This window comes from Adiantum capillus-veneris, chromosome 12 (genome assembly GCF_014529385.1).
Source record: "Adiantum capillus-veneris isolate H3 chromosome 12, ASM1452938v2, whole genome shotgun sequence".
NCBI lineage: Eukaryota > Viridiplantae > Streptophyta > Polypodiopsida > Polypodiales > Pteridaceae > Adiantum > Adiantum capillus-veneris.
The window spans coordinates 6,259,387-6,282,973 of record NC_140942.1 but is presented as its reverse complement, the minus strand read 5'-3'; positions in this window follow the sequence as shown (position 1 = coordinate 6,282,973).

Sequence of the window (23,587 nt, the reverse complement as noted above, 5' to 3'; positions counted from 1 at the left end):
CATTTTTTCTTCTATACCATTTCTGTCTTCTCGGTTTTTGGTTTGGAAAGTCAAAAAAACTTTTCCTCCCCTCCTTTCATGAGTAGTTTAGCTCTCACATGTTCTTTTTTTGACCCCGGATCATCAAAAGTAGTTGAATGTTCTTCCAACTTATATGTTGCATCCTAATAGAGGTATGAAAAGACTTGTTGAGCTTTCAAAAAGTCCTTGGGTCCCTGAACTTCATCTTCAATGTGAATGGTTGAAATCATTTGTATGGGAATTATGTCATAGCCATCCTCATTGTAAATTTGATTAGGCATAGATATATTCACACACACATCCATTGTTGCCAAAATTTGAGACCACTCAAATGGCTCAAAAAAATGCTCTTGAAAGGGTTCAGGTATATATGCTTCATCTCTGCAATCCCTTTCTAAGATACATCCTTTCCATTTTAAGTTTCCATCTTCTGAGGCTCCAAACATCCAAATAGGTGTGTCTTTGTTTAACCAATATGGAAGCTTTGATTCAGCCGAAGAGACTAAGTCAAATTCTTGTATGGGCATTTTCATGACATCTCTATAAGTGTGATCTTTTAGATTAACCCTTGTGATTGATCCCACTTTCTTCAAGTACAAGTAATTGTTTCCCTAGTCCTGGATGAACTGTACTTGTCGCATGAATGGTCCTCTCAAGATGATTTCATAGTTAAGTTTCTTTCCAAAGTCCACTATTGCAAAAGTATGTCGATAATCAATTCCACAAGAACTAACTATCACTTTTTCAAGCAGTCCTAAGGGTCTTTCGATGTGTCCATCAACCAATTGTAATTTCATTCAAGTTTGTCTAATGGCCGGTTTTTCCCATAATTCAAATACTGCTTTTGTGGCTATGGCTATGCCTACCCCACTATCCAGTTTTACAATGGTTTCTACATCATTATATCTCACCGGAAGGTTATGTTTCCTTTTTTTCCTTCATAGTATTCTCTGACTTTGTTCATTAGGAATGATCTAATCTCTTTGTTATTCAATTCGTGTTTCAATTTTCCCAAATTTTTTGCGATTAGCCCTCTTATCCCCACTTTCTTTAGAGTTTTCTATAAATCATTCCATAAATATGATCTGATTTTTTACAGTTCTCCTAAAGTAAGAGTGCATTGAATGGGTGTAGACATGATTGAATGAATGTTGTCTACCTCTAGGGTCTGTTACGCTCGCTTTATTTGAGTGGTTTTATACACTATGGATTCTTCTTCGTTGTCTCCTAAATAAGAGGGTAGTGTTCTCAGCGTCATTGGTTTAGACATTCCTGATGTTTCAAATCCACAGTCCCCATACAAGGATTGTACATCATTGTCCATATTAGGAGGTAAATGGTCTAACCAAACATCTTGTATAGGAGCCGACTTCAAAGTTATGCTCCCATCATTAATCTCCCTTACTTTTTTCCATAAATGTCCTGGCCAGTCTTCCTCCACAAAAGGAATTCCATCTAAAGTGTCTTCACTATCAAGCACTATGATTTTTGGCTCTTTAGTTTCAAGGTGGGGTTCTACCACCACTTCGGATTTCTCTTTATTGGTTTCTACCACGAGCTCCTTAGGTTTTTCTAGACTCTCAAGCTTGGGTTTTTTTTTTCCAACATTTCTTGAGTAATTCGTACAAAATTTTGATAAGCTTCAAGCTTGCTGCTTCAATATCTGGAGAAGGATAGTTTTTCTGTTTGTTTTCCATGTTCTGGCCTGCTTTAAGTCTTGCTTGGTAAGCTTCCAAGGCTGCATTAATTGGCTCAAAAATTTTGTCAACCAAAATTGATCCTCCTGATTTCATTGTGGTTTCTCTGATTTCACTTTCAAGTTTCTTTCACTTTTTCCTGGAATAGTTTCTTGGCTTTTTCCTCAATTTCAACCCTTTGTTTTTGTTTTCTCATCTCAATACCTTTGACTTCTTCTTTTCTTGGTCTTTTGAGAGGAAATTTTAGTGTTCTTTGATTCATCAGAGGAGTTATGTTTCTTTTTCTTAGCCTGGCTCTAGTGATTACCTTGATGAGAACAATAGGTTCACTCTCCGATGAGCTACTAGGTATCACTTGGACTACATTCACTACTATTTTTCCCTTTTGTAATGAAATTGGCCTATTTAACTTGAGAGTAGCGGAAATTAATGAGAGTACTTTTGAGAAATAACTTTGTGAGCATAACGGGTGAACATAATTGAAGATAGCAACATAATCATAGCAATTAGTTAACTTGGCATGAACAATACTTTTGCAAGAGAGAGAATTTAGAGAACATGACAACAATTGAGGACCGGATTTATGTGGAGCCGGTCCCCCCTCCAATAGGCATTTGTATTATGATTTCTCCCATTAAGAGAGACTTGTTACGATACAGTCTTTGTGTTCCTTGTGACCTAGGTGATGCAATGAAGATGGAAAGCTTCATGCATCACAAACATAACATAAACTTGAAGAAAGCTTTAGCTATCCCAAGCCTCAGTCCCAAGACCTCAAACACCTTCGAAGGTGGAGAGAGCTAGCAGGGAATGAGGGTAGGGAAGAGGAAGAAGAAACATTTCGTAGGAAAAAGAGTTAGTTCCTCACTTATCATAACTCTTGTTGCTAGCATACATAATAGCATAGTAATGAAGAAGAAGGAGATGGAAAGCTTAAGCATTGAAGCATGGCTCTTGGTTGGATTTGCACTCCATAGCCAAGAGTGTTGGTGTAGGCTCTCAACCTCTACTTGCTTGGAGAGGGAGCTCTTGCACTTTGCATAGCACACAATGAGATTGTTTGTGAGTGTGTGTGGGTGAGTATACCCCCTAAGCAACCCCCTAGCTTGCTTGGGTCGACCCCCCCTTGTAGCTCATGCTTGAAGCTCATTGGACCCCTCCAGGCCTAGCCAATCATAAGCAGGAGGCATTACAAGCAGTAGGGGTAGCCTTGAGACAAGTTTCCCCCTTTCCCCTTTGAGATAGAGGGATAGATAAATGCTAAATCAATTAATTAAATCTCCTAATTTACTATTGGACCCCTTGGGTGGCCAACCAATAGGCTTCAGGCATCTCATGAAGGTAACATAGGTAGGGGCCTGACATGTGTCCCTGCTGCCTCTTCAAGCTTGGGCCTTCCTTGTGTGTGTGAGTGTGTGTTCTCTCTCTATCCCCTAGGAAAAGGGCTCGCCCCCCCTCTTGTAGGGATACTTTTGACTTTTGGTGCTCAAGCACCTTAGTCATCAAGCATGACAATGCACTTGAACTAGGGGTGTTCCCACAAGCATCTCAGGTAAGCATGTCAAAGCACCTCGAGCACCTTAATCAAGTAGCAAGTCAAGCACCTCAAGCATGTAGCAGGTCAAGCACCTCAAGCACCTTAATCAAGCACCTCAAGCATGACAATCACCTCAAGCGCGACAAGCACCTCGAGCTTGGGCCGGGTTCCCGCCTCAAGCTCAGCCCTAGCTTACCTAAGGTCAAAGGACTTTTACACACATTATTGGAGGTCTTCAATGATGCTAACCCTAAGGTCTTATGCTCCATTGGTTAGCCTTGCTCTTTGATAGACCATCTCTCATTTTGGTCCCTTTACCATTGGCCCCGTGTTGAGATAGATCTATAAGCACATATCTATATCTAACACTTGTTCCCGTTTATTCTCCCACATTAAGTGATCAATTTAATATGAGAAAATCATTTGGGTTGGTTAGATATTAGATTTTATGACATTACCTCTCTCTTGAAATCATAGTCGTCCTCGACTATGAGATAGAAGAGATAAAGCTAGTCATTAGTCAATCTTACTTAGCGGGTAGAGGATCCCTTTTTACCCTACGACATCTTTCCAAGATGGATGACTAATCCATTTGGTGCTTGGGAGACATAGCTGCCGCAAGCATGTCTGCTCTTTAGTCCATTTCATTCTCCCAAAGTAGAGTGACAAATTCTACTTGGTGTTTGAGAGACTTCATCATCACAAACATGATTCTAAGCGTGCATACTATTTTATTTTGTGCACAATTAGAAAGAAAACTAGTCTCATAAGACAAAAACATGGGTCATGTAAAAGAAATTTGTACATTTGCTTACCATAATATAGCATTGTAAGCATTGACAAGGTTCATACTATCCTTGAGCTGTACTCCTTGCATCCATCTAGCATCTTCAAAAGGATAATTTTTGAACTTAATAAGATACCGTCGGATAATCTTACCATGTCGTAGTACCTTGTCTTCATGCCGAAGGACAGCTTCGGGTTGTAGCACCTCTTCTTGGTCTTCAACTTCGGGAGGGTCTTCAATGATTGGTTCAGTTGGTGGCTCTCCTTTGTAGGGCTTAAGTAGGCTTACATGAAAGGCATTGTGTATGAGCCAATGGTTGGGCAACTTGAGTTGATAAGCCGTCTCATTGATGGGCTTCAAGATTTGGAAAGGACCATAGTATCTTTTTGCTAGTTTAGCATAATACTTTTGATGGCCCGTAGGATTTTTGCCCGTCGTTTGCCTTAATCGAGCCCGTCTCATTGATGGGCTTCAAGATTTGGAAAGGACCATAGTATCTTTTTGCTAGTTTAGCATAATACTTTTGATGGCCCGTAGGATTTTTGCCCGTCGTTTGCCTTAATCGAGCCTTAGGAAACTTGAGTAAGACCCAATCATTTTCTTGAACATTAAGGCTCTTCTGTGCTTATCAGAAGCAACTTTTTGCCTTTGTTGAGAGATGGATATAGCCTCCCTAATCTTTTGAAAAGATTATTGTAAGTCACGGCTATACTCATCGGCGACGAAGATCTTCCCATGTACTTTGAGTAGCAAGGGACTTTTAGGTCTTCCCTCAATGATCTCAAAAGGTGCTTTTCCCGTAGAAGTATGTACAGTATTATTGTAGGCATACTCTACAAGAGGTAAGTACTTTTCCCATTGTGAGCGTTGATCTACTTCGGTAACATAAGTCTTGAGTAGATCGAGTATCGTAAGATTGGCTATCTCACTTTGGCCATCCGTTTGTGGGTGGTAGGCCGAAGAGAAATTCAATCTTGTTCCTAGATTTTCAAAGAGACCTTTCCAAAAATTACTGGTCATTCTAGGATCTCTATCTGACACGATGGATGTGGGTAATCCATGGTGCTTGAAAATCTGAGATATGAAGAGAGTTTCCATTTGATGTGCCTTAATAGTCTTTTTGACAGGAATAAAATGTGCTTGCTTGCTAAACCTGTCGACTATTGTCCATATTCCTGTATTCCCATGGATAGACTTGGGTAATCCAAAGATGAAATCCATGGATATACTCTCCCATGGTGAATTTGGAATAGGCAATACCTGGAGTAATCCAGGTGGCTTCCCTCTATCATACTTGGTCTTTTGGCATCCTACACATTTTGATACAATGTCCACTTTCATGGTAGGCCAATAGAAGTATGTCTCTACTCCTCGGAGAGTAGGTTGAATACCTCTATGCCCCGCATATGGAGGAGCATGGGATTCATACATAACTTTCTCACGAAGGGAATGGGTAACACATAGCCTATTGCCGTGGAGAAGATAACCATCCTGCAAGGTGAATGGTTCCTCTTTCTTCCCCAAAGCAAGGGCTGACATTATGTCTCTAAAGTCAGGGTCAGTAGCATACTCATCTATCATAGAGGATAGATCATTGTGAGTAGCTATAGACACCGCATTAACTTTTGGTCGTCGTGAAAGTGCATCGGCAACTTGATTGTGCTTACCAGCTATGTGAGCAATATGGAAATTAAATTGCGAAAGAAAATTTGCCCACCTCATTTGTTTGTCGGAAAGCTTGGTTTGCGTCATGAAATACTTGAGACTTTGGTGGTCGGTTCGTAGGATAAATGGAGTCCCCAATAGGTAGTGCTTCCATGTGTCTAGGGCATGTAGAATAGCTAAAAGCTCTTTCTCATAAATGCCCAAGACTCGTTCATCAATATTGAGCCTTCGACTCTCATATGCTATGGCATGCCCTTCTTGAAGCAAAACTGCTCCAAGGCAATCACCACAAGCATCACATTGGACCTCAAATGGCTTTGAGAGATCCGAAAGCACGAGGACTGGTTGGGAAGTAAGTTTCTCTTTGAGATTTTCAAACGCATTTTGCTCCTTAGCAGTCCATACAAACTTAATGTTCTTCTTAGTTAAGTCATGTAGTGGTCCTGCTACTTGAGAGAATTTTGCTATGAAGCGTCTATAGTATGCGCACATACCAACAAAGCTTCTTAGCTCATGTAGATTTCTTGGGTTATGCCATGCTTTTATTACCTCTAACTTTGATGGATCCATTTGGATACCATCTTTAGAGATAATATGACCTAGGTATTGAATCTCTTGAAGGAAGAATTCGCTTTTCTTTTGGTTGAGATAAAGCTTGTTCTCTCTCAATGCTTGAAAAATCACTTGGAGATGTTGCTTATGTTCCTCCAAAGACTTGGAGTAGATGATGATATCATCAAAGAACACTCCAGTGAATTTACGATATGGTCTAAAAATTTTCTCCATCAAACGATTGAACGTAGCTGGTGCATTAGTCAAGCCAAAAGGCATGACTAGATATTCATAAAGACCAAACGTTGTGCGAAACGCGGTCTTTAAGATATCTTCGTCCACTATCCTTATTTGATGATAGCCACTCTTAAGGTCAATCCTACTGAAGTAGGTAGAGCCTTGTAGCTTATCAAACAAATCTTGTACCCGAGGTACGGGAAATCTGTTTTTGATAGTGATATGGTTTAGTGCTCGATAGTCCACACACATACGGTATGTACCATCTTTCTTTTGCACTAAAAGAACTGGAGAACAAAAGGGAGAGGAACTAGGCCTCACCATCCCTTTGTCTACCAGTTCTTGTACTTGCCTCATGATCTCCTCTTGTTGAGCTTGTTAGACTCGATAAGGAGGCTTGTTAGGTGGTGAGCTTCCAGGAAGGAGCTCAATGCGATGGTCATCAGTCCCTCGTTTTGGAGGTAAGTCCATAGGGATATCATCAATGAACACATCTTGGAATCCTTTTAGAAAATTAGACAAGTCTAACTCTTCTTGATTCCCATTATTTACATTTGATGAAACATTAGTATCTTTTAGAGACTCTTTGACAAAAATCATGTACGCAGAAACTGAGCTCTTCTTTGACTTATCAAAAGCAAGAGGACTTACAAGTGGAATAGTGCGACCACGCTCACTAGCATCTATATACATGTTCTTTCCCCTGTAGGTGAAGTAGATTTTCCTTTCAGGGAACTTCATGTTGGCAGCCATGCGATCAAACCATGGTGCCCCTAGGATAACATCCTCATGTTGGAGAGGAGAGATGAAGAAGTCTTCTTTGTCGACATAGCTTTGGACATGAAGCCTCAACTTCCCAATCAAGGGAGTAACGGAGGCTTGTTGTCCCTTGAAAGCTGCATCAGCCACTACTATATCTCCCATCTCAAAAGCTTGAATGCCCAACTTGGTGGCCAACTCTATTGATATGAAGTTGAGAGTAGAGCCAGGGTCAAACAAGATAAAGGCATCATGCTCTCTTACCTTTCCCCAAGCATAGGAAAGTGACGATCCTTTGCAATGAGCATCCTCTTTTGGAGCTTCGATGGTAGAAGCCCTAGGAGTCTCATTGCGAGCATTCTTCTTGGGGCAAGAACGATAGCCATGTCCTTGCTCCCCACACTTGAAACACTTATGGTCCTTGCGAAAAGCTTCAAGCTCTTCAGGAGAGAGTTTGTTTTTACCTTTGTAAACTCCCTTCTCCTTGGACCGATTGTTGTTGTTGTTGGAATTGGCTTGGGAAGTATTTTGAACATTGGTTTTTCCCTTTGCATCATTTTTATCTTTGTTTTCCATGGGCTTGACATTACGTCTAGCCCCTTGATGGAAATTGATGCGTGAAGCACCATGGTGTGATGGATTACTTCGCTAATAGTACCAGGCCGTTGAGAGTTGATGTATTCGGCCATCTCTTCAGGTAATCCCGCACAGAATTGCTGCCTTTGCTCGGCAAAGTCTATCTTTTGAAAGACAGTAGCCTTGAGATGTAAATCCCAAAACTTGTCTATATATTTGTGGATAGACTCATGGGAGAGGAGCTTCAAGCTGCGCCATTCGGTAAGCACTTGTCCTTTGCATCGCTTGCAAGGAATTGCTTCATGGTGGAAACTCGTAGAGTTTTCCATGTCTTTGGGGCTTCACCATTTCCACGAAGGCTAGCCCACCATTGACGAGCTGATTTTTGGAAGTGCATAGCTACATGGCGTAGCTTGGAGGACTCTGTGAAGCCCTCATCTCCAAAGGCCGCATCAAATTGCTGGATGAAGGCCAACACTTTGTCGGTAGCACCGAAGGTGCCATCATAGGTGAGAAAAGAGATACTCTTTCCTCCCTCCTTGAACTTCTTTAGCTTTTGTGACCTTCGCCATGCAGGAAATGATTTGCGATGTCCTCCCCTCTTGTATTCTCTAGGAGAATAGCCATAACTTTCATCGGAAGAGGAGGAAGGTGAAGAAGAAGGAAAAGAGGGTGACCTCTTCCTAGCCCTTTTCTTCCTTTGTTTCCTCTCTTGCATTTCAGAGCGATGAGGAGAAGGACTATGTGTTGATCTTTTCCTCTTGGGAGGAGTAGGCGATCGTCTAGACCGCCGTCTTCGTGGAGCCACATCTTCAGAGGAACTTAAACTTTCCTTGCTTTCTTGCTCTTTGGATTCCTCCTCTCGAATGGGAGAGAGTCTTCTTTTGGGGGTCTCTTCAAGAGGCCTCCTAAGCTCTCTCTCCTCTTGGAGAGGAAGGGAAATTCCATAAGCACGAAGTTGTTGAGTAACTTCGGCTTACAAAGCAGGGTTGCCCATAGCTTGTTGCAACCTAGTGACGAGATAATTCACAAACATGGGAGCATCATCATTAGCACCTTCATGTGCAAAATCAAAGCTATCAATGTTCATTCTACTCTCTTGATTATTGTCAGCCATGTTAACAAAATTTATGTATATACTTAGTATATGCTTTGGCAATTCAAAACCTTAGTTGCCACTCCTCTTAGCCTTTGAAAATCGGCTCTTAAGTATCTACACCCACGGCTCGAAGTGGTTAATTATAGAGAGTAGAGGAGTAGGTCTAACCAATCTTCTTGTATAGGAATTGACTTCAAAGTTATGCTCCCATCATTAATCTCCCTTACTTTTTTCCATAAATGTCCTGGCCAGTCTTCCTCCACAAAAGGAATTCCATCTAAAGTGTCTTCACTATCAGGCACTATGATTTTTGGCTCTTTAGTTTCAAGGTGGGGTTCTACCACCACTTCGGATTTCTCTTTACTGGTTTCTACCACGAGCTCCTTAGGTTTTTCTAGACTCTCAAGCTTGGATTTTCTTTTCCAACATTTCTTGAGTAATTCGTACAAAATTTTGATAAGCTTCAAGCTTGCTGCTTCAATATCTGGAGAAGGATAGTTTTTCTGTTTGTTTTCCATGTTCTGGCCTGCTTTAAGTCTTGCTTGGTAAGCTTCCAAGGCTGCATTAATTGGCTCAAAAATTTTGTCAACCAAAATTGATCCTCCCGATTTCATTCTGGTTTCTTTGATTTCACTTTCAAGTTTCTTTCACTTTTTATTGGAATAGTTTCTTGGCTTTTTCCTCAATTTCAACCCTTTGTTTTTGTTCTCATCTCAATACCTTTGACTTCTTCTTTTCTTGGTCTTTTGAGAGGAAATTTTAGTGTTCTCTGATTCATCAGAGGAGTTATGTTTCTTTTTCTTAGCCTGGCTCTAGTGATCACCTTGATGGGAACGATAGGTTCACTCTCCGATGAGCTACTAGGTATCACTTGGACTACATTCACTACTATTTTTCCCTTTTGTAATGAAATTGGCCTATTTAACTTGAGAGTAGCGGAAATTAATGAGAGTACTTTTGAGAAATAACTTTGTGAGCATAACGGGTGAGCATAATTGAAGATAGCAACATAATCATAGCAATTAGTTAACTTGGCATGAACAATACTTTTGCAAGAGAGAGAATTTAGAAAACATGACAACAATTGAGGACCGGATTTATGTGGAGCCGGTCCCCCCTCCAATAGGCATTTGTATTATGATTTCTCCCATTAAGAGAGACTTGTTACAATACAGTCTTTGTGTTCCTTGTGACCTAGGTGATGCAATGAAGATGGAAATCTTCATGCATCACAAACATAACATAAACTTGAAGAAAGCTTTAGCTATCCCAAGCCTCAGTCCCAAGACTTCAAACACCTTCGAAGGTGGAGAGAGCTAGCAGGGAACGAGGGTAGGGAAGAGGAAGAAGAAACATTTCGTAGGAGAAAGAATTAGTTCCTCACTTATCATAACTCTTGTTGCTAGCATACATAATAGCATAGTAATGAAGAAGAAGGAGATGGAAAGCTTAAGCATTGAAGCATGGCTCTTGGTTGGATTTGCACTCCATAGCCAAGAGTGTTGGTGTAGGCTCTCAACCTCTACTTGCTTGGAGAGGGAGCTCTTGCACTTTGCATAGCACACAATGAGAGTGTTTTTGAGTGTGTGTGGGTGAGTATACCCCCTAAGAAACCCCCTAGCTTGCTTGGGTCGACCCCCCCTTGTAGCTCATGCTTGAAGCTCATTGGACCCCTCCAGGCCTAGCCAATCATAAGTAGGAGGCATTACAAGCAGTAGGGGTAGCCTTGAGACAAGTTTTCCCCTTTCCCCTTTGAGAGAGAGGGCTAGATAAATGCTAAATGAATTAATTAAATCTCCTAAATTACTATTGGACCCCTTGGGTGGCCAACCAATAGGCTTTAGGCATCTCATGAAGGTAACATAGGTAGGGGCCTGACATGTGTCCCTGCTGCGTCTTCAAGCTTGGGCCTTCCTTGTGTGTGTTCTCTCTCTATACCCTAGGAAAAGGGCTCGCCCTCCCTCTTGTAGGGATACTTTTGACTTTTGGTGCTCAGGCACGTTAGTCATCAAGCATGACAATGCACTTGAACTAGGGGTGTTCCCACAAGCATCTCAAGCAAGCATGTCAAAGCACCTCGAGCACCTTAATCAAGTAGCAAGTCAAGCACCTCAAGCGTGTAGCAGGTCAAGCACCTCAAGCACCTTAATCAAGCACCTCAATCATGACAAGCACCTCAAGCACGACAAGCACCTCGAGCTTGGGCCGGGTTCCCGCCTCAAGCTCAGCCCTAGCTTACCTAAGGTCAAAGGACTTTTACACACATTATTGGAGGTCTTCAATGAAGCTAACCCTAAGGTCTTATGCTCCATTGGTTAGCCTTGCTCTTTGATAGACCATCTCTCATTTGGGCCCCTTTACCATTGGCCCCGTGTTGAGATAGATCTATAAGCACATATCTATATCTTAACACTTGTTCCCGTTTATTCTCCCACATTAAGTGATCACTTTAATATGAGAAAATCATTTGGGTTGGTTAGATATTAGATTTTATGACACCTTTTTTAAAGGATTTTTTGGACAATCTTCAGGGAAGTGTCTACCATTTTTGCAACATTGTGTACAAAAAGCTTCAATTGGCTTAATGTTCTTGTTAGGTTCTGGGTATTTATTTCTCCAATGATCATCTGCACCACAGTTATGGTAGTTTCCAGTCCTTGGCTTAATCAGGGGTCTTACCATAGGAGGTCTAATACCTTGATTAGCTACATAGTACATTGGTGTTAGCTCTGGTGTAACATAAGTCACAAGTTCTTCCATTGGAGGTGGATGTGAATTATACCACTCCCCTTCTACCATTACTGTAGATGGACTAGGCTCCACATAAGGTGTAACAAGCACTGGTGCTTGTTCATCTATGACTCCTTTTGAATGCATGTACTTTATAGGCATTGCATTATGTCCAGGATATGGAGGTTGTTGACCCAGCACTGGTTGTGGTCTTTCCATACCCATCAATGGTCTTTGTATTGGGGTCATATAAGCTGATATTTGTACATGGGTTGTCCTTCTGGCCTCATGGGCACATATTGAACATTTCCAGTGTACTTTGGTCATTGATAATAGCACTCATTGATTTCATGGTTGGTCCATTTACCCTCAATAGCACACCATTTTTGTGGCCTAAACGGATGTCCCTGTTCTAACAGACTCACTTTGTTTCTGTTTGAAGCTATAGATTTGAGCTACCGTATTATGTTTGATCCCAGTTTGGAACATTCAACTATAAATTCTTGGGCTAATGTATTTAAGTCCATGATTGATCTTGGTGGAATGTTTTGGAACCATGTCAATGCTTTTCCTTCTAATGTCATTCCAAATCCCTCAAATTGAGGGTGGAAATCAAATATGAGTTCTACTCTTAGAACTTGCTTAAAGCTAGCTAAGTGGTCATATGGATCACCAGATTCACTGTATTTTCTGACCCATTTTTGAAAATCAGCTGGTATGACACGTCTATTTGGTTCGACTCCAATTCTTCTGGCAATTGAAAGTTTGGATCACTTCTGTTCAATTTGTCAATAGTTTTGTATCTGCAGTGTGACTTTTCAAATATGGACATAATTTCCACTTCAATGAGCCAAATTTTACCAAATTTGATAAAGTTGCTCAATACAACATGATAAAACTTATGGTATGCTTAGTTGGTGAAAAAAGTTAAAAATTAGGATAAAAGTAAATAATCTCGTGATTATTGACTTTTGGTAAATGTTTGCATCTTTTTGGTCAACAGAGCATATACACATGTTTTACGCTTCAATCTAAGCCTCTTAGTCAAGTTTCACTAATTTTGAGCAAGATTTACCAAGTCACACTCAAGTTCTCGACAATCAGTACAGATTTTAGTTTTTCTCAAGGTTTTGTCTGTTTTGTGATCCAAATTCTATGAGCCTTTACAAAAGATGTTTGCAATCATGCATAGAGTCTTTGGTATCACTCTGGTCAATTTTGAGCTGAAAGTAAATAATTGTGATTATTTACTTTTGGCCTAAAATGAACACTTTTTGCAAATTTTTCATAGGACAGTCTTTTTATGACCTGTTTTAAGCCTTTGAGTCAAGTCAAACTTAATTTGTTCAAATTCTCAAGAAAAAGTAAATAATCTGAGTTTTTGCAAACTCTTGAAAATTTACCTCAAATGTATCTTTAAGCTTACCCCCACTGGTCCACACAACTTTTAGAGCGTTATCTCCAGCCGGATTCAGTGATTGATAGTCTTTTGGTGTTGTTTCAAGCCATAAACTTCAATTTTTGCAAGTTCACATAAACAATTTCAATTGATTCTTTTGGAGTGAGCAATGCTTTGAGATCCCACCTCGGATTCTACTTACCCTACTTCTAGGTTCTACTGAAATGGGGTTGTGGAAAGTGTCCACAAACACTTGTTTTCTTATTTTTAAATGGGCTAGTTGGGATGACAGGTTCAAGTGTCCAAAGTTCTCTATTAGTGTCCTCAAATGTAGTGTTCGATGTTCTTTAGAAGCCGGTCTAGACGGCTCGTTAAACGGAGCCATGATGTCAAGATATTCAAGTTTGTACTTGGAAGGTCTAGCAGAACTTCGACGGATAGGGCAGTTGGGGGCAGATGGACAAACATAGTGTAGATGGATACATGTGAAGATCTTGAGTTGGTGAGCATGTCAATCTTTTCGAATCGTCAATTGGAGCTCTAGAGGGCAAGTTATGGCCGTCAAAAGATTTGTCGGGGGCTAGTTATAGGCCAAGTTGACCGCATTGGAGGACATGCCATCTGGTGTTTTTTGGTGCTTGCCGCAGCTTGAGAAGGCAGTGGGCATCATGTGGAGATGACAGGAACCAACTACTCGACGACCAAATTTTTGAGTGGCAAAATATTCTCGTTTGAAGGTTGGGTGCAGTTCCTCGGAGGAGGATGTTAGGTGGATTTTGTCCAGGTTTGCGGCCTTGAATAGCAAACTCGGAAGAGTCAGACGGCAGTGAGATTTGCACGGCTCAGAGCCAACATGGTGGGGATCCAGCATAGCTTTGCAGCTTGTTCATCAAGCTTGTGAGCAAAAATTGGGGACAACTGTAGTTGGGGTAAAAAATGAAGGTTTTTTTGGGAATTATAGAGAACTTTGGGATGATTTTTGAAGGGCTTAGGAGGCCAGTCAAGGGGGCAATGCCACATGGCGGCATAGTTAGTCCCATATGAAAAATCGAGCGCCCAAATGCTAGTGTATATAGCCAAAATGGTGACCCATATGGGGTGCAAATTGAGGAGAGACTGGCCTCTCTCTTGCATGTGGCTATGGTGGCACCTGAGCGGCTCTGCGAGGACGCACCTGGCGACGGAGATGGGCGGCAACATCGGGCGTTTTTGGTGGTCGATGGCCGATGATGGGTGGACGATGTCACTATGGCAATGCTGGACGGTGGCAATCCTTGTGACATGCTGATGTGGCACCCCCGTAGGGGATTGATACCACAGGCCTGCTAGAGGCCAAGTTTTTGAAGAGTAAGGGTGAGGGCACTAGAGACCATGCTAGTGACTCCCCAAGCTTGAGAGCATATGAGAAAGAGGAAGATCAAGCCAAGAGAGTGGGAGCAGATGTAGGAGTTGCAAGCTGGAATCCCAAGAAGATAAGTCAAAAGCCCATATAAGGGTGGTTCAAAAGCTGGTCAAGCCTCTAAGGCAAGATTTTGAGAGCAAATCCCAGATCTCCCAAGAGGCATTTCAAGAAGGCGGTCAAGGATGGTCAAAAGGCCCAAAGGGGAAAATTCAAAAGAGGCATTTCAAGAAGGCGATCAAGGATGGTCAAAGGCCCAAAGGGGAAAATTCAAAAGAGGCATTTCAAGAAGGTGGTCAAGGATTGGCAAAGACCCAAAGGGGAAAATTCAAAGGTGAAAGGGGGTAAGGTTAGGAAAATATAAATAAAAATGAATAATAAAATCAAAAAAAACAAGGGGTCGCTAGTGCACCCCTCTCTCAAGCTAGCACCCCTCAAGTTCAAGTGAAGAGAGTAGATGAAAAACAAGTCGGCTACCCTTGCCAAACTGCCAATTTGAGATGCCAAGTGGACCAATTGGAATGCAATTTCCAAAGTTGAAGGTCCCCTACTATAAAAGCCATTTTTTTCATCAAATGAAGGGCTTTTTTGTGTTGTTTGAAGCCTACAAAGTGGAGTTTTTTGATAAAGGAGTGTGCCTGCCAACCCCCTTTGTATCTTTTCATAAAAATGGCCATTTTGATGGCAATGCAAGCTTTACATGTGCTTTTGAAGTATAATCAAGCCATTATTACCCAGTATTGCTGTCGTTTCCCCTTTCCCCCTTCTCCTTCTCTTGCTCTTGTGTTTCCTCGTGGTGCCAGCAGTGTGGATGTGTGTGCCCCCCCTAGACTGGTGATGCTTTGTGCGAGAGAGTGAGATTGAGCGTCTATATGCGTGTGCAAGGGTGGAGATGGATTGTGGAAATCGGTGTGCATTGTGTGGTGGTCTTGTGGAGTGTGTAAGCATTGGGAAGTGAGCAGGTGGTGGTCTGCTAGTGCATAGTGTTTTTTTTTTAAGTGTTTCTGAGAGGATAGGGGTGTTGTGGATACCTGAGCTATAGAGAGGCCTTTGTTTGTGTGTCGCGTGTGTTCTCCCATTCCCCCTCTCCATTTTCTGGTGCCTCCACTAAGGAGCACACTGATTGCTCCCAGATCGGATTTTTAGTTGTATATGCTATCACTACATATGTCAAACGAGGATAGAAAATGCAGACATTTCCTTTGGTATTGCATGGAAAAGCTAAAGTTGGGTATGAAGCTCTAGAAGGTGAGTTGAGGCAAGCATGGCCGGGTCTATGGGCGAGGTTTCTTCACAACTTTTGCAAGGAGAAGCCCCGGTTGAGATGGATGCAAAGATGAAGGCGTTTAAGCAAGATGTAAGTGAAGAGTTCAATCTATTCTTGGGTTGTTTTGAAGAGTGTTGGGCACAATTAGCGGCAACCATGAAATTGGCTAATGGGGATTGCTTGATAAATTTATGGGTACGCACGATGTAGGATTTGTTTGAGTAGATGCAAGAGTTGCAGCTAAGCGTGAAGGATAGAGGACAGCCAAGAGGAGCAAGAGGCAAGGCAAGCCCACTGCCAGGTAGATGCTACAATTGTGGAAGGGACATTATGCACCTAATTGCTCTCAATCGCCAAGAGAGAGAGGAGGCATTTATCTGCTGTTTGCTAGAGGATGTGGTTAAGGGCAGTTCAATGGTCCAAGAGAGCAGGCGATGGAGAATCCTATGCAGCCAACTCTACCAAATGGAGGTGAGGTTCGGAGGGTGAATATTATTGGGGTGGATAGTCAAAGTTTTGGCCAACAAGAGGGGAAGAGCTAAAAGACAAATAGAGACCAAGTGGGAGACCAGAGCTGGCAAGGGTAAAGAGAAGGTGTATGAGGGCAAGAGCAGCCTAAGACTAGCAAAAGAAGGAAACGCCACAAGATCAAGCTAGCGGATTTCCAATTCGGTCGTGGATACCCCAAATACAACCTGGTAAGTGATGTTCAAAATAAAAAAGCAAACATTACTTTTGGTCAGTGGTTGGCTTTAAATCCAAAATTGAGGAGGCACTGGTCTACGAGCATTAGCACAAGGCTGCCAAGAGCTAAGGGGAACGTGCATGTGGTGCAGAACATGGTCTTGAGGGTAGGTAGCCCGACTCATGTTCTTCCATTGGTGGATGCCGTTATTGAGAAGAGGATGCAGGTACATGCCTATATAGACGGTGGAGCACAAGTTTGACAGTGAAAGAGACGGGAGTCAAGGTGTTAGCCAAGTCGAATGTGTGCATGAGGATGGCCAACCATATTAAAGCTAGGTGTCTCGGCGTGGCTCAGGATGTGAAATTCAAGGTGATGGGCATATAGTGCTTGATAGATTTCTTCGTAATGAATGCAGGTGATAATGCTTATCCAATCATCTTGGGTAGGCCATGGCTTTTGGCAATAGGTGCTAAGCAGGATTGGGAGAAAAAAGTGTTCACTTTGCTTGTTGACAAAGATACAGGGAGGCAGATTGTGCTAGATTTGAAGAACAAGGAGAGCATTTCTCATCCTATGACGGCTAAATATGAAGACAAACGTCCCCATCATAGGTATGCCATAGCCATGGATTTTGTTTTTCTTGTTTTGGAGTTTTCTATTTTCTTATTTTTGGGTTTGGAGAGAGGTGAATTCGATTCTAATTAGAACTTAATTAGAACATAATTTGAATGTAATTAGAAAAGAGCAAGTTAAACAATCTTACTTGTGAGCGTACTTGAATCAAGATTCTGAATGGATGAGCATTGGAGAGGAAGCTTGGTGAAGCGTGGGAGAGGGAGGCCGAGAAGGTCACCTCGACACAAAAAATCAGGGGCAGATGTGCACGCAAGCGAAGAGAAATTTGTGCACCAAATTGTGGACACAAATTTGTGCAAGGAGAAGGGGCACAAGAGAGAAATTCTGGTGATGGCAACAATGGTGCAATCACAAATCTATGTGTTGAAAGCTGCAACGACAATCATACATAGATCTCTGCAAAGAGACACTCGTGTGAAGACATAGGTAAAGAAAGACAAACTAAGACTCTGAAGGAGAGCAAGACTCCCTCACTTGGAGAAAACAATGGAAATGTGGCCCAAGAAAACCTTTCAGTTATACGATTAATCATAGACTCAAGAAGCAAGAGATGTTAGTGTACTTGCACACTCCATAATTGAAACCCCTTAGCAGCAATGGTCATGGGATCAGCCTCCTTAGGTGTGCTTGATTCTATTGTACAACCCAAAGAAAAAGATCTTGATAAAGAAGTTGCCAAAACTTCTAAGAGTGGGCTAGATGGATACCTTGGAATTGCACACCATTTTAAATTTGGGGTACAATTGACCCAATTGATCCCAATTTACCAATGCAACCTTGCATTAGATGGCTAAAAATGTAGGGCATTGTCAAATGTGTATGTGAGATACCTTTTTAAGCACTTTGCAAGGCACTCTAGACCAGTCTGTAATGCAACAGAATTGATGCCATATAATCCAATTACAAAAATGCCTCTACAAATAGTTGAAGTGCATGTAGATAAGCTAGCAACATACCACTATTGGATTTTCTTTGGTCAACATCCATCATAGCAACTAGAGCTTTTTTGCATAACAAGAGCACTAAGTACGCTTCTGGAAAAGAGTGCTACAAGTTTAGAACCGCAAGGATAGTGGTAGATGCTCCCAAAGAGGTTGTTGTGCGAATATCCAAAATGGAGAACATACAGAGAATAACAACAATGAAGCACCAGCCTTATGTGGAGGTCTTAAAGCATGGCCGTGGTCATTGACTTGCCTATTCTAAACCAACAAAACCCAAGCAAGGAGTTCATGTCGTTCATGTAAGTCGAGCACCCTGGGATGTAAGTTCCATTTCCTTACACTATAAACAGAAAAGGAGAAGTATTCTCTTCCAGAAATCACCAAGGGACATGTGCAATGAATCATTGCACAAAAGAATGACACTTCTAATTTGGACTTCATTTCACTTGGACAATCAAGTGCGTTGGAACAAATTTGGAAGGCATAGAGTTTCTGCGCAATGGGAATAGCTCTACAATTCATGTTGGTGTTTGTATCATTGATAAGACACACAAAATCTTATATTCAGTGGTTAGATTGCTATCGAGTTTGGTAAAGTAATTGATGGAGTGTGTGGGTAGCACATCAACCATCAGAGCTTGTAATTGCTGACTTAGTCAATCATCAGCATGTTGCTTCCCTAGAGAAGGTAATTTTTGAATAAGGTAGATGGTATGAAATGCATGTTCTACCTTTGAGATCCTTAATAGCATCAAAGATCGTCCAAACATGTGCTCTTGGCAAAGTAGTTTTTGGGGTTTGAGCACTCTTTGATCAAGGAGAGCAATACACCAATTACTCTAGTGTTAAAGAGTCACTGTTGGAGCCAATGCGTTCTCTTTGCATTAATGACAAGGAGTATGATGATATGATCACGACCAAATATTTTTTTGTGCACAGTGCAATCAAATGCATTTGTGTCAAAGAACATGATCAAGTAATAGACATCTTCTTAATGGGCTATGGGACTAAAGAGGCATTGCAACAACAAAGAAAGGTGATATCAATGGCCTGTACTAGTGATCAAATGATGCAATTGGAAGCTCTTTACCGTTCCATAGTGGATGAAGAACTTGATCTTAGAAGGTGGGCATGTGTGTGGATATCGTAGAGAAAGCCGATGCTCAGAGGAAGAAGAAATTGAAGAACCATTGGATGCAAGTGCTAATGCCATTCTAGAAAGTCTACAGGAAACAAGTTAAGATAGTCACCCATGATATTATATCATTGATGTTTATATTGTTATTTTTATCATTTTATTTTCTTTGTTCCATTTCAAATCCACCCATGATTCAAAACATTGATGTCTAGTTTGTTCTTTTTCTCAATTTATTTTCTTTAAAAAACTGTTAACTTGTGAGTTTGAGTTTTTTTGCAATAAATGAATTAGATTTAAGTGTATGATATCATATGGACATGTTGTCCACTTCTCTCCTTCTCTCGCTTCTTACTCCCTTCCCGGTTGTCACATCGCAGTGTCGTCTGTTGCATTGCAACCACAGGTAAGAGCTCTACGCATTGAATACTCATTTCATGGTAATCCGTAGGTTTTGGCATCACCGACCCATGGCCTAGTTTTATCATAAGTAGGAATTTAAGCTAGGAAATCACAAAGTAAGCATAGGCAGGGTATTGGGGTGTCATTGCTAAGCATTTAGATGCATTCTGGGTCAAAAACGACTAGGTCAAAAACTCACTGCTGCTGTCAATAATCGTCATTTTTGCAGTTGACGTAAAGTGAGATTTGAAACCATAAGCATGTATCCTTAGGTCTTATAAACATGTACTAGAAGTTTCATAATGTTTGGATGTCATTTGATGATGTAACGAGTGTGATTTGTTTGCCGATTAGCGATTAGCTTTTGATGACTTCCGTCATTTGAGTGTAGCTTGAGTTAGATACAAGTTGTTTTTTGTTTTCCATGAGATTGAAAACCTCTTGTAGCCTTTATGCAGTAGTCGAGTCAGCTTTGTCCCATGGATTGACAATTATGTTCGTGGTTCTCGCTATGTCTGCAACAATAAGATAGGAGTGAGGTTAAAAACTCGTCCCACATTTGGCGCCGTTGTTGCTGGGATCGAATAGACCTAAACTTGGGAAAATACGAGCGTCTTGTGTAGTTGTCCTTTAACTTCCTCTAGGTTCACCTAGAGTTAAACTTTCTCTTTAAAATCGCATAGCTTAAGATTGTCCTCTTTTGCTGTTTAGAGGTAGCTTGAAAGTAGATTGTACTTGCTAAGTACCTTTTAGGACTGTAGGATGCACACCTCTAGCATTGCTTAGCACCATTGCTAGCTTTGACCAAGCCTAGCCCCCTTGTCAAACATTTATGTTTGACCAAAAGTATATTTACAAAACTTTAGAAACTGGCACACCAAACTGACAACTCAAAGCACTTGCAAAACCACAACCCTATGTACATGCTATGTACAAAAGTTTCATCTCCTTTGCACAATGCATACTTTAGGTGGGTTGCCCACCCCCCTTAGCTATAATTTGATGCACCTCAAGCACTAGATTTCTTTCAAAATATAGCTTGAGCCGCACACCGTTCACCTTGTGCCTAAGAAGCTTACCATTTGCTCTTACCAATTGATAGGTCCCGTTCAGAAAGGCCTTCTGCACTTTACGTGGTCCTGTCCACTTCTTCTTGAACTTCTTCTGGAACGTAAAATCCAAGTAACTCTTGTATTTTATCACCATCTCTCCCTCTTCTATCTTCTTGTGTGGCAAGTTTTGATTAAACTTGTTAATCCACTTCTCTCTCTGCTTCACATAGTAGTCCACTGCTACCTCCCTGCCCATTTGCAATGCCTCTAGACTGGCTATTTGATCCTATAAAACCGCCTATTGAGCGGCATTATTATGCCACATTCCTTTTAAGGCACCTAATTGCGAATGGATTGGCAATACAGCCTCGTTACCATGGACTAGCTCGAATTGAGTGAAATTTGTAGAGCCACCTTGTAGGACGTCATGTATGCCCACAGACACTTCTTTAAATTTGCTTCCCACTCATTCTCCTGCTTATACACATACTTTGTCAATATTTTGATAATTTTCCCATGACACTTTCTACTAGACCGTTGCATTGGGGATAATAAGGTGAGGAAAATCGATGCTGAATCTTTAACTTCTCCACCAATGCATGCATTAGCTTGCTTCTAAACCCCTGACCCCTACCAAAATCTAATACCCATGGAATCCCAAAATGGTAGCAAATGTTACCAAACACGAACTGGGCTACCACACTGGCATTTACTTCCTTCACAACCTTGGCCTCAACCCACCTTGTAAGGTAGTCAATGGCTACCACAACATACTCTTTACCACTTGTAGACTTTGGGAGTGGACCTATGGCATCCAAACCCCACTTCTTGAAATCACTTTGTGCAATGATGGCACCCTGTGACTCCGCTACCCATCGCCTTCACCTATAGTCTGACAATCGTGGCATGTTTTGCACCAATAATGTATGTCCTTCACTATGGAAGGCCATCAAAAGCCTGTTCTCAACACTCAAAATAGAACCTGGTCTTTACCCTGATTTTTGTTATCCTCCTCCAGCACCATACCTATCTCTTTCACCTACCAGTGTGAATATGCGGGCCTTCTGCACCACTCTTCTTCTCTACAACTTGGACAAACCCTCTGGACATTGCCATGCACAGGTAAAGAGGCGGTAGCAAAGACATGCGTAGAGGAGCTTTTGCATCCTTTGGTGGACGGATCTCAAAGTGTGGTTGTGCTCTACAAGGACAAAGCCACAAGTGCTCTTATGGTCTAGAAGACGAACTAGGTCCATGCCTCCACGAGCAGACGATTGAAGAGTACAAAGGTTGCGGTGAAACGAGCTGCTCTCACGATCATGCCGCACTAGAAGGCCATTGAAGGAGAAGGTTGATCCTTGTTGGGGGCATTAAGGCTCAAGTAGCAAGCTGCAGATGGTGGGACAGTTAGTCCATGCTTCTTGGTTCTGGTCGGGGCAGGCAGAGATCGATTCCTGTGTAGTTTTGCTTCGTGTCACGAGGTAGTACTGCTTTGAGTATTCTGGCTGGAAGAATCTGCGAAGTATCTACTTAATTAAAAGAGAAACGGCCCATTAGATAAGTCTTGGTGTGCGCTAGTCTGATGCTTTCATATATAAAAAAAAGAGAGGGAGAGGGAGAGGGAGAGAGAGAAGTGCGATCTAGCAAGCAACAACGCCTCTCTGGAGGTCTCTTTTTGCTGCGTCTACCCGTCCCCAACAAAAGTTCTGAACTCTTGCCTCGCAGGAGCGCGTGCTCTCCCTCCCCTGCCTCGCTTAGTCCAACAATCACCACGATTCTTCACATTGGATGCTTAATTGGGTTGGGAAAAACCTACTCAAGCCGCAACACCAAAAATGATGGTGCGACAAGAGATTTGGTCGGGCTGCATCAAAATGTAGAAGCTCTTAGAGTACAAGGTTGCGTGACGCACATCAGCACAAATATGTTGATCCTACCGCATGCACGGTCTCCGCCTCCTCAGCCTCTTCCCTTTCAGCCTTCCTTGCCCATAGATGATCCCCTCCTCCTCCTCTCTCTCTCTATCTCTCTCAATCTCTTTAAAAAAGAAATTCCACACCGATGTAGGCTCTTTCAAAGACTTTTTTTAAAAGGAGATTGAGAGAGAGCGAGGAGAGAGAAAGAGAGGGAGAGGGGTTGAAACAAAAAACTAGGTTTAGTGTAATCCCCCCTGCAAATTTTGAGATTTACCTCTAAATTTCAAATTTGAAAGTGAGAAAACCTACAAAATTTAGAGAAATTTAGCGTCATTTGGTGTAAAAACCTTCAAATTAAATTTAGTCAGTTTACCACTAAAATTCTCATAGATAGGTTTGCCAAGTTTTCACAATAATTTTTTTTTTAGCACTGGTCCCTGGCCATACGTGAAAGAGTCCGTGTCTCTTTCAAAGAGATTTTTTGAAGGGTTTTGTTTATATTAAGTAGTTGTTTTAAATGATGACGGTTGAACTTGAAGACCTTCTGGCCTCATCTATTGTGAGTTTCCTTGCCCAACTCCTTCAAAACCAAATTTGTCAATAATTAGGAACCCTGAGATTTACCTTTCCTAGCCAACACAGTTTTCTGAACGTGGCACAATGAATGTTGTTTGTTGTAGCACAACCAACCTCCCGCTTACCCCTTGGGGGGGTTACCTTATGCCACATCATTCTGCAAGAGGACAGATGCAATGCTAGACTACCATCCATTTGAATTGCTACGAGGCATTGATGAACGTACACTCCCAAACACTAGACAGAGTACAAACTTTAATATATACCATGATGTGGATTTTCTCAAAAGAATAGCCTCATTGCAATAATAGAAGTATTTTCAAGTTTCCACCATTTTCTCTAGAGTAACTTAAAATGCATAGTATGTTATCGACATCAACCCACAATAACTTGAGGTAGAGCAAGAAGAAGAAGAAGAAGAAGAAGAAGAAGAAGAAGAAGAAGTGAAGAGAAGATCAAGCTCCCAAATATTCATGAGATTTGTTTGAGTGGCAACAACCATACTCTTTTATT